We start from the raw sequence: 19,827 nt of genomic DNA, 5'->3' as shown, positions 1-19,827 counted from the left end.
TCACATTGCTGCTAAACCATAGCGTAGAGATTCAGACTAATCCCAGAACACTATGTGAAACTGCCTCCCCTGTGGTGGGACTCTAACCACTGCATTCTCTCTTTTCTATTTCAGCAAAGGGATATGGTTTTTTGTTTGTTTCATCTTTACATTTATCTTTTAACTTTTGTTTCCTTTAGAAAGAGTCGTCGTTTTGCCTAAGGGAAGACCCAAATGACAAAAAAGGTTAGCATCGTATGAGAGACTGCAGAAGTCATTTCACTAAATGTGTGTCCAGTCCATAGATCTTATGAATCATATATAGCCAGACACAGAGAAACCATAAAGATTCAGTTTGTTAGGGTGACATAACTGTGACATCTCTGTTTCTCTGGAAATAAACTGATATTAAAAGGTGCAGAGAATGGCAATGAAGAGTTACCTCTTGAACATAAATGTTTTAATTTTGTTAGCTTCTCTCAAAAATAATCTGAATGAAAAATGATTCTCCACTGTAGGGAGAACAGCACAACGGTAGCAGAAAATGTTTATGACTTATTTATTTTTTTCCAGTTTGACCCAAGAAATCAACCTCTAAAATGCACATATACTGGTGGTGTAGGTCAGCTTGTACTATCGTATGTGGGGACATTGCAGCAAATCCACTCAAGTTTAAATACATGGAAGAACAAACCACATAAAGAGAAAGCAGCTGACAGAGGAAAAGAGGGAAATATTTTTAAGAGTATTTCCCCACCCTGTTCTTGAATGCCTTTAATGAGAATGTTAGTTGTAATTAGGTCTCCTCTTATCAAGAAATTATAGTTTACAATGGAGGTTGGCAAAACTCTTCTATAAAGAGTGAGATAATAAATACTTTAGGCTATGAAGGGTAGTTGGTTTCTATTACAACTATTCCATTCTGGCATTTTATCACAAAAGCAGCCACAAAAATATTTAACAAATGGGAATATCTGGGTTCCAATAAAACCCCCCAAACTGGCAATCAGCCTGTAGTGTGAAATCCTGATCTAGAATACAGAGATTCAGAAATACGAATACTTATGATAAAATTAACTGAAACTGTTTAATACTGGAACCTTAAAGATAATACTAGATAGCTTGTCAAAGTGATTACTGAGAAAGTATATGCTAACATTCTTCTTGTTATTTATGGATCTAAACACAAGAAAACAAACAATTCATTCTATAGCTTGAGGTAGTAATGTCCAATCAAGAATGAGAGCTTTTAATGAAGTCAAGACAATACAGTCGGTAAGCTTGAGTTCTATGGCAGCATGAGCAGGACTTCTTGAAAAATCATCTACATAGGAAGATATTAATTGAATTAGAGATAGTTTCAGACACTTAAATGTGTGATCATGGATAATCTCTGAGCTTGTTATTGAGGTCCTTACAGACACATGTATCATGTCCACTGTTGCTATTCCTTGCTCCAACATTTATGGAAGACTTAGGAAGTAGTGTGCAGTCATGTCTAATGCATACACCCTATCCATACACATACATATAGGTAAAAAGAAAAAAAATGTACCATTTGAGGAATTAACATCTCTGTGCACAAAAGTACCAGAGAAGATGCAGATTTGAGATTCAGTGAGTGAGGAGAGAAAAAGCCACTTGCCAAGGTCTTCTCCTTTTTGGCTCTGATCAAGATACTTCTAGCAGGTTTTTAGTTACTCTTTGAGTAAAGAGTTTACATCAAAGACAAAGGAAATTAAGAATAATAGTCATTATTTTTCTGGACATACTAAAGCTCACAGTCACTGCCTAGTAACCCAGAGATGAAAATTGGGCAGATTTTATAAAAAAGATTATTGGAAAATCTGCTTTTCCTTATGTTTTCTATACATTGTGAATTATACCATCATTTATGCAATCACATTAGCTAGAAACATCTCATCTTCTTCCATTCTCCACTACTAAGCCTCGACAATCCTATAGATTCTATCTTCATACCAATTCTAAAGCATAACCCCACTTCTTTATACTCACTGCTAGTGCCTTCCTCATGGCCATAAATTGCATCTTAGACGTGTAGAACAGCCTTCTAGGACACTTACCTTCCATATATTCTATTTCATGGAAATCTTTCTTTTTTTTTTTATTTATTCATTCATGAGACACACACACACACAGAGAGAGAGAGAGAGAGAGAGAGAGAGAGAGAGAAAGGTAAAGACAGAAGCAGGCTCTATGCAGGGAGCCCGACATGGGACTTGATCCCGGGTCCCTAGGATCAGGCCCTGGGCTGAAGGCGGCGCTAAATGGCTGAGCTATCCAGGCTGCCCCTATTTCATGGAAATCAAAACTACAATGAGATATTACCATACACCTGTTAGAATAGCTATTATCAAAAAGACAAGAGATAGTAAGTCATGGCAGGATATAAAGAAAAGGAAACACTTGTGCATGATAGTGGAAGTGTAAACTGGTTAAGCCACTATGGAAAATAGCATGGAGACTCCCCCAAGAAATTAAAAAAGAACTCCCACAGGATCTAGAAATTCCACCTCTCGGTATTTACTGAAAAAGATGAAATCACTATCTCAAGAGGTATCTTTACCCTCATGTTTATTGCAGCATTGTTCACAAAAGCTAAGACAGGCTAACAACCTACATGTCCCTGACAGACAAATGTATAAGGAAAATGTATAAATGTATGTAAAGACAAATACGATATATATATATATGTATATATATATATATAAAATATTTGCAATGGAGTATTACTCTGCCATTAAAAAGAGAGAACGAGCACCATTTACAACAACATGATGAACCATGAGGGCATTGGGCCAAATAAAATTAGAGAAAGACAAAACCTGTATGATCTCTTTTGTATGTAGAATGGGTACCAGGAACTGTGGGGAGATGTTGGACAAAGGGTACTGATTGTAAAATGAGTAAGTTCTGGGAATCTTTTTTTTGTTTTGTTTTGTTTGTTTTTGTTTTTGTTTTTTTTTTTGTTTTTGTTTTTTTAAGTTCTGGGAATCTAATGCATGGCATGGACTACAGATAACAAGACTGTATTGATATTGGACATTTGTTAAGAAAGTAGATCTTAAATGTTCTCACTACACACACACAAGTGACTATGTGAGGTGATGGATGTGGTAACTAACCTTGTTTTGATAATAATTTCACAATGTATACACATACTAAATCACCATGCTTTATGCCTTAAATTTACACAATGTAATATGTCAATTATATATCAATAAAGCTGGAAAATATTATACCTCAATCAAGCTGGGGGTGGGGACTCTATTTTACCCTTTACGTTACTACCAGAATTATTTTCCTGAAGTGTAAAACTTATGTTTTTTCTTACTTTAAGTCCTGTAAGGATAAGCTATGCATAGCAGACAAACTCCATATTTTTAGGCTTTCCATGATCTATCCCTGGGTCTGGAAGGCAATAAATGCACAATTGCACTTTCTTTTGGCAACCACCTTCCCGGCTATAGCTGTGGGCACATGACCCAACCTGGGCTGTCATAAAACTTGTGCCCATCCATATTGATTGGCAAAGAAATTGGCATATGACCCAAAGTGGGTTTATCAGATTTATCTCCTAAATATTTCCTTTTAAGAAATATATTTCATTTCTTTCTTTGTTTATTTGAGAGAGAGAGAGAGAGAGAGAATGAGGAGGAGAGGGAGAGGGAAAATCAGACTCCATGCTGAATGTAGAGCCCAATGTGGGGCTCAATCCCAGGACCTGGACATCATGACCTGAGCTGAAATCATGAGTTGGATGCTCAATTGGCTGTGCCACCAAGGTCCCCCACTCACCTAAATATTTCTAACTCCAGCTAGGAAAAGAACATCTTTTATCTCTGATTATAGAGTTAAAGAACTTGAGTAGAAAATGGAGGTCTATCTATATTCCAGTACCCCATCCTCCACATCCCTCAAAAAGGAGAAACTGCATAGAGGAGAGTAGTGGCTGCCAGCTTGATAGCTCGGATCCCTGATTACAGCCGTCCCCGATGCTAGCTTCCATCCACATTACCATACTCTGTTCTTCCACCTGGTGATGTGACCTAATTAATTTCTTGTTTTAACTTAGACTGATATACTGGAGTACCATCACTTACGATTCAAGAATTCTGACTAATGCAACAGCCATTTCTCAGCCAGGGTTTAGTCCCTCTGTCACCTTTTTGAAAACCTGCTTCATGTCCATAAATGCAACTTTATCCCTGGACTCCTCTTTTAACCGTCTCCTGAGGCCAGAGTCATCAACTTAGCATACTCTTTTTCCTTCCTTAATTTCATTCTTGTTTGTTTTTCTGAATCCCACCAGGTAAGCTGTTAAGAGCTTTAGAATCCAACAATGGGAACCTCTGAGAGCCCTGAGAGGCCATGATGGCACCAGAAAGAAGTAAAACTTGTTGGAAAAAGCCAACTCCTGGTAGGATAGACTTTCCTAAAGCAAGGTAAGCAAATGGTTGTCAAATGAGAGACTATCAGAAAGGAAGAAGAGCTGAGGCTATGAAAAAGGACTCATAAAAGCCTCAGTCAAAGCACTTAGAGTAAATAATCATTAGCACTTGGTGACATTCATGAAGTATTTCCATCAGAAGGCCTGAATGTCTGCTCCAAGTCTACGGACAAATAAATTAGCCGTGTTGAATTTCAGTTTCCTTTTCTATTATTGGGTATTAATAACTCATCTGGTTATATCATAGCTGTGAATATGAAATAATTAATGAATAGATAAACTCTGAAAATTAGACAGAACTTAGTAAATAAAAATCCTACAGAGGTACCTGGGTGGTTCAGTAAGTTGAGTGTCCAACTTTTGGTTTCAGCTCTGGTTGTGGTCTCAGGGTGCTGAGATGTAGCCTCACATAGAGCCCTGCCTGGAACTCCCAAGCTCAGTGAGGAGTCTGTTTGAGTCTCTTCTTCTGCCCCTCCCCCAATTGCATGCACAGGGGCTTGTGCTCCCTCTCTCCCTATCTCTCTTACACATAATTTTTTTATTTTTTTTATTTTTTACACATAATTTTTTAAAACAGAATCCTATAAACATAGCACCTTAATCCAAAGGAATAGGTCTAGATAATAGAACATGAAATGCTGAGACAGGCTAGTGGGACCAGGGACTCTTTTACCCACTCACCCCACCCCTGCCTGGTCACACTACGTAAGAGCCATATTTTCTATTTATTTACCTATCAGCACTACCGAAAGTTAAAACAGTACTACTTTCCAAGTAATTTAACTTTTTGAGGATAGCAGGAAAAAATAACATTCTTGGTTTTCAAGGTCTGGATTCAGTAAGTAATATAAATACAACAATTGGTGAAGAAATAGAAATTTCTCTGATAGTGCTAAGACTTAAATAAGGAAAAAGCCTATTTTGGATCCTTTTTAAGAGTTTCTTTTTCTTCTTCTTCTTTCTTTCTTTCTTTCTTTCTTTTTTTTTTTTTTGCTGATAATGCAAGGATTCAAGATAATTAGATTTATAAAACAACATAGCAAGAGCTCCCAATTTCAGCATTGTGACAGGCCCATTGATAAAACCTGCTCAGGCAGAAACCAAGTTGCAGAGAATGACAGTTTATTATTCTAGTTCTCTAGAAGTAAAGGAAATATCCTTAGAAAGTTGAATCCATCCATCCTCTTTTAAACAGAGGTCATTAGTCTTTTTCCTTTATTAAAATGAGCACAATTTGAACATTCATAAATTGATTCTCTCTATTCACCAGGAGTCTGAAACAGCTTCCACTCATTTTAACAGACATTTTCTGAGTCAGAATCTCCTGTCAACACTTTCAGAATGTTGCTCTGACCTTATGACTGTAAAAAAAGAAGAAAAAGAAAGAGAAAGAAAGAAAAAAAGGAAGAAAGAAAGAAAGCAGTTTCAACCTGATAAAAGCTTAAAATTTAGTGTCTCCTTATGAGCTTAAGAGAATGGCAGTGACAATTATTTTTTGCCACTCGTTTCTAAGAATTGCAGATTTCATAGAAATTTGTAAATATAAAGCCACATATTCAACAGTCCCATCTCTTGCTATTTATACCTATTCCTGCAGTCATTGAACATCGATTTTGTACAAGGCATTGACCTAGAAGTAGTCATAAGAAGACACCATTGCACTACATTCAAAGACCATCAAATTCAGGAAGGAGAAAGGCACTACTTTCTTGTCCTGACCTTGACTTTAATTAGTTTGCCAACCTTGAGTAAGTCACCTTTCCTGTCATCCATTCACTTAGCACTTTTTTTTTTTACTGTGGGCTGCCCATGTCCTCCCATGAGGAAGGACAGCCTTCACAGAGCTGATGTCACAGTAGGTCAGACACACAGTAAGGAAGTGAAGCCAGGGATAAATACTGTGCAAGATTGTGCAAAGTATAATTTAAAAAACCTGATGTGAATGAATATTCAACACTCTGGCCCCTGATTTATTCTGCTAGTCCTAGAAGGCTTATCTGAGAAAGTGAAATTCCAGCTGGTACCCCACAGAAGAGAGAGCATCGTTTTCAAAGAGCCAAACGGGGACTGTTCCAAGTTTGAGGACCGCAAGGTCAGTGTGCTGGAGGTGCAGATGGAAGGGATAAGGGCAGTGGGTAGAGCGCAGAGCTGCATACAGCCTGCCTCCTGCAAAGTCATGCAAGTTGTGCAGACATTTTAAGAATTCTTTATTCTAAATGAAATGAAAGATCTCTGAAGGCTGTTAAGCAACTGAATGACATGGTCAGATTTGTATTTTCAAAGGTTACTGGGGCTGACGTGGAACTAGCAGACTGGCAGGAAAAGATGCAGCAGTTAGAAGCAATGGCCTGGAAACAGATACTGAAAGATAGGGCTCCAAACACCACAGAACCACACAAAACAGAGGAGGCAGTCTGTCCCATAGTGCGATGCCAGCCTTATAAGAATGACCTGACCAGAGCACACACAAACAGAAGGATGTGTAGTGAACCCCTACAATGGTTGCTCTTTTTTTTTTTTTTTTTTTTACAATGGTTGCTCTTGACCACCTGCAGCAGGGGAACTGTAAGCTGTAAGAAGGAGGAAGTGTCAGCAGGATAAAGAGCAGGATGTGATGACAGAGGGGCCTCCTCTGGACCAGTGATGACAGCAGGCAAATCCTGTAGGAGAAGCAGTAGGAGAAGCAGGAAATCCTGTCCCTGAGTCCCTGTGTGCATGCACCCAGGGAGTAGCATTTGAGAAGAATCTTAGTGAAATAAGCAGGGTTTCAATAGAAAGGGATGAAAAGAGTTATTTCAGGCACAGCAGGAACAAAGCAAATATTTGCAAAATGTGTGAGCAGAGGGGTTCTGTTTAGTTTGGCTGGAATATAATTATAATAATAACAAAGCAAAGGGAGGAGAAAGACTGTAAAAATAGGTTGGGTCTTGACACTGAAAACTCTGCATGCCCTGAGGAGATGGACTTCTTCATGGTCACTTCTGTAGCATTGCTCTTCAGCAAGAGAGAGATGGGAAATCCAGGGCATGGATGTATGTGTAGAACAGATGCAACCGGGAGACGACAGTTGAGGAACTTGGAGCAGAGAGACCAGGTACAAGGTTCCCACAGCAGGTCCAGGAAAATGTCACTAGACAGAAATGCACACAGAGGTCCAGGATAAGAGATTATGAGAACTCAAACATGCATTTCTGGGAGGAAAGGGAAAAGTCAGAAGTGGGAGTATGGGCACATCTTCACTGGCCTCGCTAGGAGGAGCATGGGAAGTGCTGTGGTGAGGAAGAGGAGGAGGTCAAAGGACTCAGTAAATCACAGATGATCAAGGGAATTGAGATCTCTTTGTCAGGAAAGAAATTTAAAACAGGTAGTTAGAAATTCAGTTTTAAACACCTTCACTGTAGGAATCTGGCAGACTATGCAGGTGGATGTAGGAAGAAGGAAAAAGGAATGCAAGAGAGGAGGGAAGGAACCAGAGATGGACCAGACGACTCTGAGATGTAGGCATAGTATAACAAGCTTGGGCTTGAGCTATGCTGATATTATGCATTTCACATTATGGCTATTTTAAATTTTAATCAGGTTATCCATGTACTAAATATTATTTTAGCATCTATTAAGTACAGGATGATACTAGGAGCTGAGGATACAATTAAACAAAGTCCCTATTCTTGTCACTCTTATAGTGGGAGGGTTCCACATTCAAGATTAATTGAGCAACTACTAAAGTGTAGAGGATCAGAGATGGGCAGTTCGAGTTTGAAGTATGTCTTTTGATTTAGCTCGAGATGGAAGAACAAAAGTATGCCTCGAAAACATTGGTCTTTTAGGGGTGTGAAGTGGTGTGTTTGTTGAACAAAATACAGTTTCTAACACATTAGGATTAATTCAAGAAAATATATTCTCTAAAGAGAAGTCTTTGTTTCACTCTGTCTACAAAGAAATGGATTTAGTAAACAGTAAAAACAGGGATTCTCTGTCAATAAGACTTAAAAAAAATTTTTTTATTGGAGTTCAATTTGCCAACATATAGCATAACACCCAGTGCTCATCCCACCAAGTGCCCCCTCAGTGCCCATCACCCAGTCACCCGAAACCCCACTCACCTCCCCTTCCACTACCCCTTGTTCATTTCCCAGAGTTAGGTGTCTCTCATGTTTTGTCACCCTCACTGATATTTTCACTTATTTTTTCTGCTTTCTCTTTATTCCCTTTCACTAATTTTTATATTCCGCAAATGAATGAGACCATATAATGTTTGTCCTTCTCCGACTGACTTACTTCACTCAGCATAATACCCTCCAGTTCCATCCACGTTGAAGCAAATGGTGGGTATTTGTCATTTCTAATGGCTGAGTAATATTCCATTGTATACATAAACCACATCTTCTTTATCCATTCATCTTTTGATGGACACTGAGGCTCCTTCCACAGTTTGGTTATTGTGGACATTGCTGCTATAAACAATAAGGCTTTTCAACAATATTATAAAGGTGGCGAAGGTCTATTTGCAAAGGGCTTTCACTTTCCCCAACACCAATGAATATAAATAACAAGTAAAATGTTTTCAGTCAGATTCACAGTGTTTGGTACTAATATACTCTAAAGGGTTTAAATTTTAGCTGAGTTTAACACTAACAACCAACATTTTAAAAGTTAATTATTATTCCCTAAATTAAGTGCTTTATTTTGCAGAGCATGCATTGTGTCTCCTAAGGAAATAGGCATTTTATTTTCTGGTTAATTATCTACTTCCTCCTGTCGGATCAGTGTTAGTAATTTGTCAAAAAAAGGATCAAGGACACCCTGCCTTGGTATCCATGCAAATAGGATTCAATTATTCTCAATGAGTTTGCAAAACTTGCGAAAGTCATTTATTTGAAAAACATGAGAATTAACGCAGGGGAATTTGGGTTTGATGTCAAAGACATTTTAAAATTACTTTCATTTAAACTTGTATTATTAACACCCAGAAAATGCCTAGTGCAGCTGATTTTAACTACTATAAACGATAGCTTCCATCATAAAAACACAACTGGTCAACTCCATTATCTTAGTTCTAGCATAATTTTGTCTAAAACTTAACATTTCTTTAGATTAAGATATGACTGTATTGGACATCCAAAATGACTCAAACTATATATGCCAGCAGAGTATACCTAAATGATCTCATTGGGCCCTTTAATTCCCTCCAAGTCATGTTACATATGTGGACACAAATAGAGGCTCATTCTCCACATGTGTGGGGACATTTCTTGCATTCACTTATAAGTTTAGCTGCATCTGTCCCAGAGCTCACACAACGATTTATCTTAAGCTGTCAAATATTTTTTTAAATTATTCATTTGATAATGCCTAATTGATCATCCATTAAATGCAAGGTCTTATGCAAGGCGCCAAGTATTAGAACATGTCAGCAGTCCAGGGGTTGGATCAGCTCATAATATAGTAAAATATATTTCATTTTGATTGACAATTATACGTCCTGAGAGTGAAGTGAGATCATTTATGATAGGCAAGCCCCCATGCTAAGGGTTTTATTTCCTTTTATAGATAGGACAAACAACACATTTGCTGCACATTTTCTGTCTTCCCATCTTCTCGTTAACCCCCTTGCATCAGGCTACCTGCCTTGCCACTCCACTAAAAATGCTGTTGTCTGTACAACAATAACCTCCACCTTACCAAATGCACCGTCGAGTTGTCAAGTGTCATATTCCTGTACAAGCAGCAGCACAGGACACGGCTGCTCACACCCTCTTTTATGAAACACTTTCATCATGTAGATTCTAGGCCTTCACAGCCTCCTGACTTTTCTTCAATCCTCTGGCTGAATCTTCCTTATTTTTCTAACTAAATTTAAGATGAATCATATCTCATTCTCAGGCCTCCTATTTGCTCATTTTCTATATGTACTGTCTTGATTTTACTTACTCTTAAAGTTTTACACACTACGCACACACATGTGTATGTGCTGAGGACTCTCAAATTCAGAAATCCACCCCTGAATGCCACCGTTGTATTTAACATCTCTACTTTCACATCTAGTAGAAGCCTCAAACTTCTGTCTGTAGTCAGCGTCTGCCATCTATCCCATTAATCCCCTCGTGAAGCACTCCAACTGTCTCCCCACTCTCAGGAAATGATGACCTCTTTGCTCAGATGAGTACCCTGGAAACATCCTTGACCCCAAAAGTTCTCTTGAACACCACATCAAATATATGAGGAATATCTGCCTTTAAAATTTTATCTATGAGTGCCTGGGTGGCCCAGTCAGTTGAGCATCTGACTCTCGATTTTGGCTCAGGTCATGATCTCAGGATTGTGAGACGGAGCCCTACATCGGGTTCTATGCTCAACAGGGAGCCTGCTTGGGATTCTCCCTCTCCCTCTGCCCTCCTCCCTGCCCCCAGCAGTCTCATTCTTACCTTCTCTCTCTCTCTCTAAAACAAATAAATAAATCTTTGAAAAAAATAAAAATACATCTAAGATCCAAACTATTCTTACCTCCTCTATGTCTACACACCAACTCTGAAATGGCATCATCATCCTCCAGGACTTTCAAGATTTGCCTCACTCTACTTCCATACCCATCCCCTACCTGCTATGTTCTACTTTCAAGTCAGTCATAAAAGTTAAGTTCCTTTAAAATTTAGTCAAATGTTGTTGCTGATTTACTTAAAGGCCTCAGATGGCTCCAGAGTCCATTCCGTTAAAGCCAATGCACAAACACGAGTTTGGCCTCTCCTGCTCCCTGGTGGCTCCAGGCTTCTCCAACCTGACTTGTCCTGTGGCCAGGCTCTCTCCCTCTTGCCTGGAATGGTTTCCCCAGAGAGCAGCATGCTCCAACCTTTGCTCCTTCACATCTCTGCTCCACATCAGGCTGAACCATGGTCAAAGATCAAGGAAGCTTGACACTACTTAAAGCCAAAGGACAGGTTTCAATCTATAGACTCTGGCCCCAGGGAAGGCATCCTGTGTGAGCTGAACTCAATTTCCATTTGTACAGAGGTGACTGGGGATTTTAAAGGGAGGCTGAGGGAAAAGGAGGTGAGCAGGCTTCAGAGGAGTCAGGAAAGTGAAATATTACAAGGAGCATGAAGAACAGGTGGGCCCATGTGAAACCCAACTGGGTCTGCTAACTGGCTCCTACCCTCCCACCAAGGCTGGTTGGAACAGGCAGTAAACTGAGTAGTCTTGAGCGTTCCTACATAGGCCCTTCAAGATGGAGATGGGGCCTTGAGGTTGTTGGAAGCCATGTGAGTATTTCCTTCATGCCTTTAGGGGCTAAGGTTGAATGAAGCCTGGTCAGGGAGGGGGCTCAGTGGAGCCTGGTGACCTTTGTGTGAGTCAAGGTGAGAATCTTGCCACTGAATGCTGCCCTTTGCAGGGATGATTCTTGCCCACTCCCGAGGCTGTGAATGCTCCACACCATGCAACCATACCTGAAAACTCTCTCAAGGATGCAGGACTCACCAGACTCACTTCATTCTTGCCCAGCCACCAGGTCAAGGCCCTGGATTGTCAGGTGTCCTGTCTGGAAACCGTTGCTGTGTGTTTGTGTGTTTGTGTATGGTTGAGGAGAGGGTGAATACAGCTCCCATTAGTTCATCTTGTCAATAAGTTGATCTATTTATTCCCTGTTCTTAAATTTCTCCCAACCAACATGATTATGGCCTCTTTAGCCTCCTCTTCATTCAGTATCTGCACGGTTTGTGTTTCCATCCTTAGGTTTCTCACTTCTTAACATCTATATATTTAAAATTCAGTTTCTTAGAGACGGTATATAGTAATTTCATAGTTTTTTCCTCCAATCTGACAATCCTTACTTCTTAACTGAAATGTTTTAAACCTTGTTGATATGTTTGAAAGTATATTCACCATTTTTTCTAGTCATTTTCTACTTCCGCTTGGTGTTCTTTGTACTATTTTTTTTAATTTTATTTATTTATTCATGACAGACACAGAGAGAGAGAGAGAGAGAGGCAGAGACAGGCAGAGGGAGAAGCAGGCTTCCTGCCAGGAGCCTGACGTGGGACTTGATCCCGTGTTTCCAGGATCACACTCCGGGCTGAAGGTGGTGCTAAACCGCTGGGCCACTGGGGCTGCCCTGTACTATTTTTTTTTTTTTTTTCTGCTTCACTTTTAATTAATTGATTTTTACTTCATGGCTCCATTTTATCTCCAATAGTGGCTTATTAGTTATACCACAGTCTTTTTTTTTTTTTTTTTTGGTTGTTGCATTAAGGCTTACAACACACATCTTTGGTTTTGGTTCATTACTATTCAATTTTTTAAAAATGTTACTGCCTTATTAACAATTTAGGAAACATTACCTGTTTCTGTCTTCCCATCTTCATTTGCTGCCACATCATTTATTTTTTTACACATTAAAATACAGATTATTTTGTTACTATTTACACTTTAAACACTTTAAACCCTCAACCAACAATTAAATGTAATTTAGAGTAGTTAGGAATAGAGAAGATGTCATACATATATTTAAACATTTTTGGAAAACTTTATTCTTTGTATGGATCTAAATATCTGTCTGGTATCATATTCCTTCTGCCTGAAGACCATCTTTAACATGTCCTTTATGCAAGTCTGCTGATAATTGTATCCATTTGCCTCAAAAATTATTTATTTTACCCCTATTTCTAAATAATAGACTTTAGTTTTAGAACACTTTCATATTTATAGAAAAATTGCAAAAATATTACAAAGAGTTCTCATATATTCTAGTTTCTCCTTATTAATGTCTTATATTAGTGTAGTATATCTGTTATAATTAATGAACCAATGTTGATAAAATATTATTAGAGAAAGTCCATAGTTTGCTCATTTTTCCTTAGCTTTTAACCTGATGTTCTTTTCTGTTCTCAAGATTCATTCCAGGACACCACACTGCATTTTGTTATGTTTCCATAGGTTCTTCTTGGCTGTGACTTTTTTTTTTTTTTCAGATTTTTCTTGTTTTTGGTGACCTTGAAAGTTTTTAGAAGCACTAGTTGTATTTTTGTTTTGTTTTGTTTTGTTTTGTCTTTCTTTTTCTTGTTGTTGTTTTTAGAGTTGGAGAAGGAGCAGAGGGAGAAGGAGAGAGAGAATCTCAAGCAGACCCACACTGAGTCCAGAGCTCTGTATGGAGATCAATCTCATGACCCTGAGATCATGACCTGAGCTGAAATCCAGAGTTGGACCCTCAACCGACTAAACACCTCCCTGCTCTTTTTTTCTTTTCTATAGGAAATGAAACACTTTTATTTCAGTATACACACATCACATAAACATATATATGTTATGAAGTAAGTACTCTGAACCTTCAAAATTATTTTCAATATTTGAATATGAGGAATGTCTTTACTCATTTGAAACAGAAAATTATTCATAGTATGGTTGGTAAAACACATATTAGAGTAAGAAAGATATGTTTTGGGTGATATAAGTTGTCTTTAATAAGAAATCTAGAGTTATGCCTTTCAACATTCCTTACATAATCACTACAAACCTACTGTAAGCCAAGCTTTACATACAGGATTCTAGAGAATGTTTACCATTTAGTCATGGTCTCTGCTCTCAAGTCATCCACATATCATCTAAAAGGGGAGACATAAATAGGAATTGTAATAGAGCATAGTGATTCCAAACTAGAAGCTCAGTACAAAATAGGGTGGCAAGTCAATGACGAAGTAACCAACTTCAAGATGGGAGAAACAGAGAGATTATACTTAAGGTCTTGAATGGTAAGTAATTGGCCATTAGGCAAAAAACATATGAGATCCAGAAGACATCACTTGTACAAATTAAAGCAGTGTGTTTGGGAAACCCTAGGTAGCTGGCTGGAACCTTATCAATGAGTTTGGATTTTATTCTGTAGGTATTATGGGGTATTGAAATATTTAATAGTTTCCATAGGAAATTGCATACTTGATTTGCTATTCAGGAAATCCACTGAAGGAAGTGGATTAGGAAGTGAAAGACCCTAGAAAGGAAACCCCACAGCCATCAAGAGTCATATTCCAATGAAAAGATGCAAAAAAGCCTGAACCAGAGCCCTGGTGGTAGAACTCTACAAGGGTGGAAATGATAGGAATTAGTACTTTATCAGTTGTATAAAGCTAGAAATGGTCTAAGATAATGCCTAAGCTTATCTCAAACAGAATGGTTAGATGTTCCAATAAAGAAAGGGAGCATGGGGGATCTCTGGGTGGCTCAGCTGTTTAGCGCCTGCCTTTGGCCCAGGGCGCAATCCCAGAGTCCAGGGATTGAGTGCCGCGTTGGGCTCCCGGCATGGAGCCTGTTTCTGCCTCTGCCTGTGTCTCTGCCTCTCTCTCTCTCTCTCTCTCTCTCTCTCTGTCTCTCTCTCTGTCTATCATGAATAAATAAATAAAATCTTAAAAAAAAAAAAAAGAAAGGGAGCATGAGCAAAGTGCAGGGGGGAGGCAGAAGAGACATAAGAAAGCTAACAGTGAGTTTGCGTTTTTGTATAAGAAACACTGAGCTCATGTGAGAATGACATCTGTATATGAACCTGCTGAGTAGCTTGCAAAATCTGGATTAAACATGGAACTCTGAACTCCTACAGAAGTAATCTATTTCATTCTCTTCTCTACGTCACATGTGCTCAGTGTATTGTATGTCAGTAGAAGTAAGCAACTGGCCCCTGGCCTCGGTCCCAGTGCTGCTGAATAGCTAGAGGAGCAAGTCATGAGCATGTTGGAAAGTTATTTTCAAAGTACTTTTTTCCCTTCAAAGTTGGAGAAAGAAGGTCATCACTATCCTCTATTCACCCATTTCTTCTATTTCATCTACCAGTGACTGCTGAAGCTCTGAGGAGCAGGGTTGTAGAAATTTACTAAGCATAAGAATACATGGTGCTGTGACAGCCCTAGATAGACTATCAGCAGGCATGCTCCAGTCATGTAAGCTGGAGCTACAGAAGATTTGGTTCTCCCTCTCAAAGAGAAAACATAAACAACTTGTAGGCTTGGGAAGACAACTGTCTTGATTAAAACATCCATTTTCCATGTCAATCCCTGGTGGCTGTGCCCTAAACAGCCAACTAGCATCCTCCTGCTGCAAATATGGATTCCTGACCCTCGTGCTACGCCCCAATCTTTTCGCTTCTGTGAATTTCCTGATATTTTGTTTTCTGCTTTCTCTGCATCTGTGAACTCTATGTTTGTGCCTCCTTCCCTGATCTGAACTAATGAACATCTGTCCACATGCTTACCCACACCTGACTTCTCCTTTAATGCTCAGAGACCATCTGAACAGATAGGCACCCACTAAACTTATTTGCACCCCACCCCTCATTTCTACTATGACACCTGTTGTTTGCAGAGGCTGAAACTAGAGAGTAGGAAAGAATAGGAATATGGACACAATAACATTGGTTGTTGGAGCTATGATTTCTTCTGGGTGACTCACTTTCAACCTCACTTTTCACATTCCCCATGGAAGTATTCAGCTCTACTTCTTCTTTCCTAACAGACAATTTTAGATAAAGGGAAATCTACTACCTCTAAGAGAAATTATCTGTGGAAGTCATGGTATGAGTTGAGAGAGAAGTCTGACGCCCCTAGGGGAATACATTCCAAGTTACATTAATAAAAGTGCTACTATAAACTGTAGAAAGTCATGAAACTCAGAAGTTTGATTTGGCCCAGTAATATCATCAGAGTCATCCATGGGTATATATTATACTATCTTACTCGTTAAATTACAAAATTTTGCTGAACATATATGCAAGGCAGGGTATCAGCTTCTACTCAAGCATTGCTCTTATGTACTTCTTTCTATGTCCATTGTATTTAGCTTTTCCTAAAGCTTCTGGTTTCCCTAGGGTTGCTTTTCCCAAATTTAATTCCAAATTAAATACTCAGTGCAACACTTATTCAACATTTGATATGTCATAGGTATTTTTCAAAAGCATGCATGATTAATATGCAGGTGTTTTGAAGTGCTGAGGCACTGAAGAGTTTTAGAAGCATCATACAATTTCTGAAGTATATTATTTCTTTTTGAAGATTTTATTTATTTATTCATGAGAGACACAGAGAGAGAGAGGCAGAGACACGAGAGAGAAGTAGGCTCCATGCAGGGAGCCCGATGCGGGACTTGATGCTGGGACTCCAGGTTACGCCCTGGGCCAAAGGCAGGCACTCAATTACTGAGCCACCCAGGCATCCCTCTGAAGTATATTCTTATCTAAAAATAGATTCTTACATAATTTGTTAAAATTGTCAGGGTAAATATTACTATTCCTATCCTGAACAGATAAATAAAGTTACATAAGAACTCATGCCAACAATGAAAAGCATTTCATAGGTCATGTGAAATTAGACAACCTGACACTATTCCATTATCCTGTATTACTTTTCTTATTATTTATATCACTTACATCTCCTTTATTATATTTCACCATCCACTATACTATACATGCAATGTACCGTCTTTTTGTGTATATTCCCCTGTACACTAGAGTGTCATGCAAGCTCCTTCATGTGGGGTTCTCTCTGCTTTGTGTGCTTCTGTGTTGGCTGAATCAAGACAACTACTTGGCATATAGTTGGCATTCAAAATAGACTTACTGAATGAATTAACAAAAAAAATGAAAGTTCACTTCTTGTTAGTAATAATAGACACCTGAAAATGGTGAACAAACAGCTTCAAAGACTTACAGCTAGCATTTATTGAGCACTTACCAAATACCAAGCCCTGTCCACACATGCATGATCTCCATTTGTGATGGAGTTCATCACAGCAGGTGAGAGAAAATCAACCCCACGGTGAGATTCTGTGAGTCTAAATCACAAGTCCATATTTATTAGCTTTGTGCCCTCAGAAAAGTCACAGAATCTTTTTAAGTTTCAACTTAAATTGTAACACAGGAGTGAAAAAATATGACCTAATAGAACTTTTGCAAGGATAAAACCTTGCAAATCTATTGTAATTGCTCAGCTAAATGATGCTAACTTACATAATAGTAATTCTTATTACAAGCCAATGTGCTATGTACAATTATGATCCCCATTTTACAAATGAGTGTGAAGTGTAGTATGATTAGGAAATCTGCTGAAGATCACAGAGCAAACTATAATCTCAGATCATCCTGACACCACGGCTCACAGTCTTAACCTTGCCAATACCCAGGCATTGGGAAAATAATTTTTGAATCAGAAGAAAACATCTTCCACCACCCCAAGAGGAACATTATATTCTACTAACATATTAATTAAAAGTTACATATTTTTATTCCATTTTTAAACTTATATTGTGTGCTGAAAAGAACCTGAGTTTTCTAAGCAAAGAAATGGGCATAATATATTCAAGAACATGGTTAAATTCTCTCATTGCACTAGGCCTGTGTTGCAGCAAATATTCATTGAAATAAGTTGGCCTCCTACTGGGACTTAAAACTAGTTTTATTAAACAAGAATTTCCATTGAAATGGCATTTGCTATTTAGGGTTTCACCAGCATGTAATATAATCTCCAAGCCAGGAATTTAGTTTGATAGTGAGTTTTAAAAGGACATACAGATGTGCACGGAACATATAACAATACATCCATCACCAACGTGCTGATCACGATTTGGGTTAATTCTCTCATCTTACTCTCTTAACCACTTTTTTTTACCCTCCCTCCACCTCCCTCTCTCTTTCGCTTTTTTGTTCTTTAGTTTGTCAGTTTGTGAAATCACATATAGAAACTTGGAAATATGTATGTGAATGACAGTTGAGAATGTTATCCTGAGAGTTTCATCACAGCAATGATGGATAAAGAATCATCATCAAATAAATGCAATACAGGACATATTTATGTGTGGACACACATACACTTACAGTGGTTTGTGCAGAGAGGACGAGAGAGTAAGGGTGGGGGGAGGGAGAGAATGAAATCTAGAGAGCCTGGACACTAGGCTGGAGGACTGAATCCTCTGGGGAAAGACATTTGTTAGGCATGTTTTCTGGAAGTCTATAGCTGCCTGGAATAAATAGACTTGGCTATTCTCTTTTCCGTTCCCTAAAATAGGGTCAATGGGTGAGCTCTTATTTATAGAGGAAACTGGTTCCAGGAAATTGGGTAGGTGGTTACAGTGGAGTCTGTTTGTAACGTGAGCCTAAGGTTTCACACTTTACTCTTGAACAAAGAGAGAGAGAAGGTGGGAGAGGGAGATAGAGAGAGAGAGAGGTTTCTTGCATTATTTCTTCCTACCTAAACCCTACTACCAAAATTTAACATTACCCTTGAATTATATTCTGATTTAAATCCAATGTTGATTAATGTTTTCTTTTTATAAGTTTCAATTCATTTTCATATGTACTTTTTAAAATATATGTATATTTATTTATTTGACAGCAAAAGCGTGCACAAGCAGGTGGAGAGGCAGAGGGACAGGATGAAGCAGACTCCCTGCTGAGCAGGGAAGGATTCCCTAATGAATGAACACCACCTATTCACTCTGTAGCGTTCTACATTGTAATAGTTACATTACAGCGGCAGTATTTAAACTCTAGTTCCTAGTACTTGAGCTTGATATTTGAAAGCAAAGTGTTCATTTTATTAATATTCATGTGTACTTTTCATATATATGTATATATATATGCATATATGTTCACTTCCCACTGGTGTATTCACCTTGGTTAACTTAACAACTTAACAACTAAAACTTGCATAATTTTATATGCATGAAATAATGCGTAAAATTATCCCTTGGCAAGAACTCTACAGCCTATTCTTTCCATTGGCAATATGGAACAGAACAGTCACTTTCTAGTGAACAAAAAGATACCAGCAGCATTCTTATTCCCAAATCTATCCTCTGGTGCTGATAAATTGAAATGGTGCTATGCCAACTGAAAACTGGTCACCATTCAGGACGAAGCTTCTTTTCGAGTTGATTCCTAGGACCATACTTCTATCATGTCTTCATTATAATAACTTATCACTGGGCCAGGCACTTTACAGGCATATGGTTAAGGAAGAAATATTTCCATATGGAAATAATTCCATATGGTTAAGGAAGAAATATCTTCCAAAGTCAGAGGAAGATACAATTCAACCAAGAAAAGCATTTTTCCTTTTCCTTCACACCTTTCCCTTGAAAGTGTAAGCTGTATGGTGTTTTCACCTGCTGCTCTGTGCCCTCATTCTAATGTAGACTTAACAGAAGAGCAATCTACTCAACACCCATAAACACTGATGAGAGTGCTTCACTGGCACCTTCCTTCCCATGGAGAGTATTAAATCCCATATGAAGTGACTTATTATTTTCATTAAATAGAGGTGATTATGTCTATAAACAGGCTTTCTCTCTATTAATAAAAAGATATCAGAACTCCCAAGAATTCAAAGCCGTTGCTTTTAATAAATGCA

General features: G+C 38.4%; 1 long non-coding RNA gene across 9 annotated transcripts in view; it reads right to left on the bottom strand.

Annotated features, from left to right (window-relative positions):
* Window positions 1–11,062, bottom strand: part of LOC144311166 (uncharacterized) — a 243,173-nt gene extending 232,111 nt beyond the window's left edge. For all 9 annotated transcript variants that reach the window (XR_013376741.1, XR_013376747.1, XR_013376743.1 and 6 more), the window contains exon 1: window positions 10,955–11,062. This is a non-coding gene — a long non-coding RNA (uncharacterized LOC144311166). The remainder of the gene's footprint in view (window positions 1–10,954) is intronic.
* Between the last annotated feature and the right edge of the window lie 8,765 nt (window positions 11,063–19,827).

The sequence above is a fragment of the Canis aureus genome, chromosome 3, assembly GCF_053574225.1.
Source record: "Canis aureus isolate CA01 chromosome 3, VMU_Caureus_v.1.0, whole genome shotgun sequence".
NCBI classification, from domain to species: Eukaryota; Metazoa; Chordata; class Mammalia; order Carnivora; family Canidae; genus Canis; species Canis aureus.
This window is presented reverse-complemented; position numbering and strand designations above follow the sequence as displayed.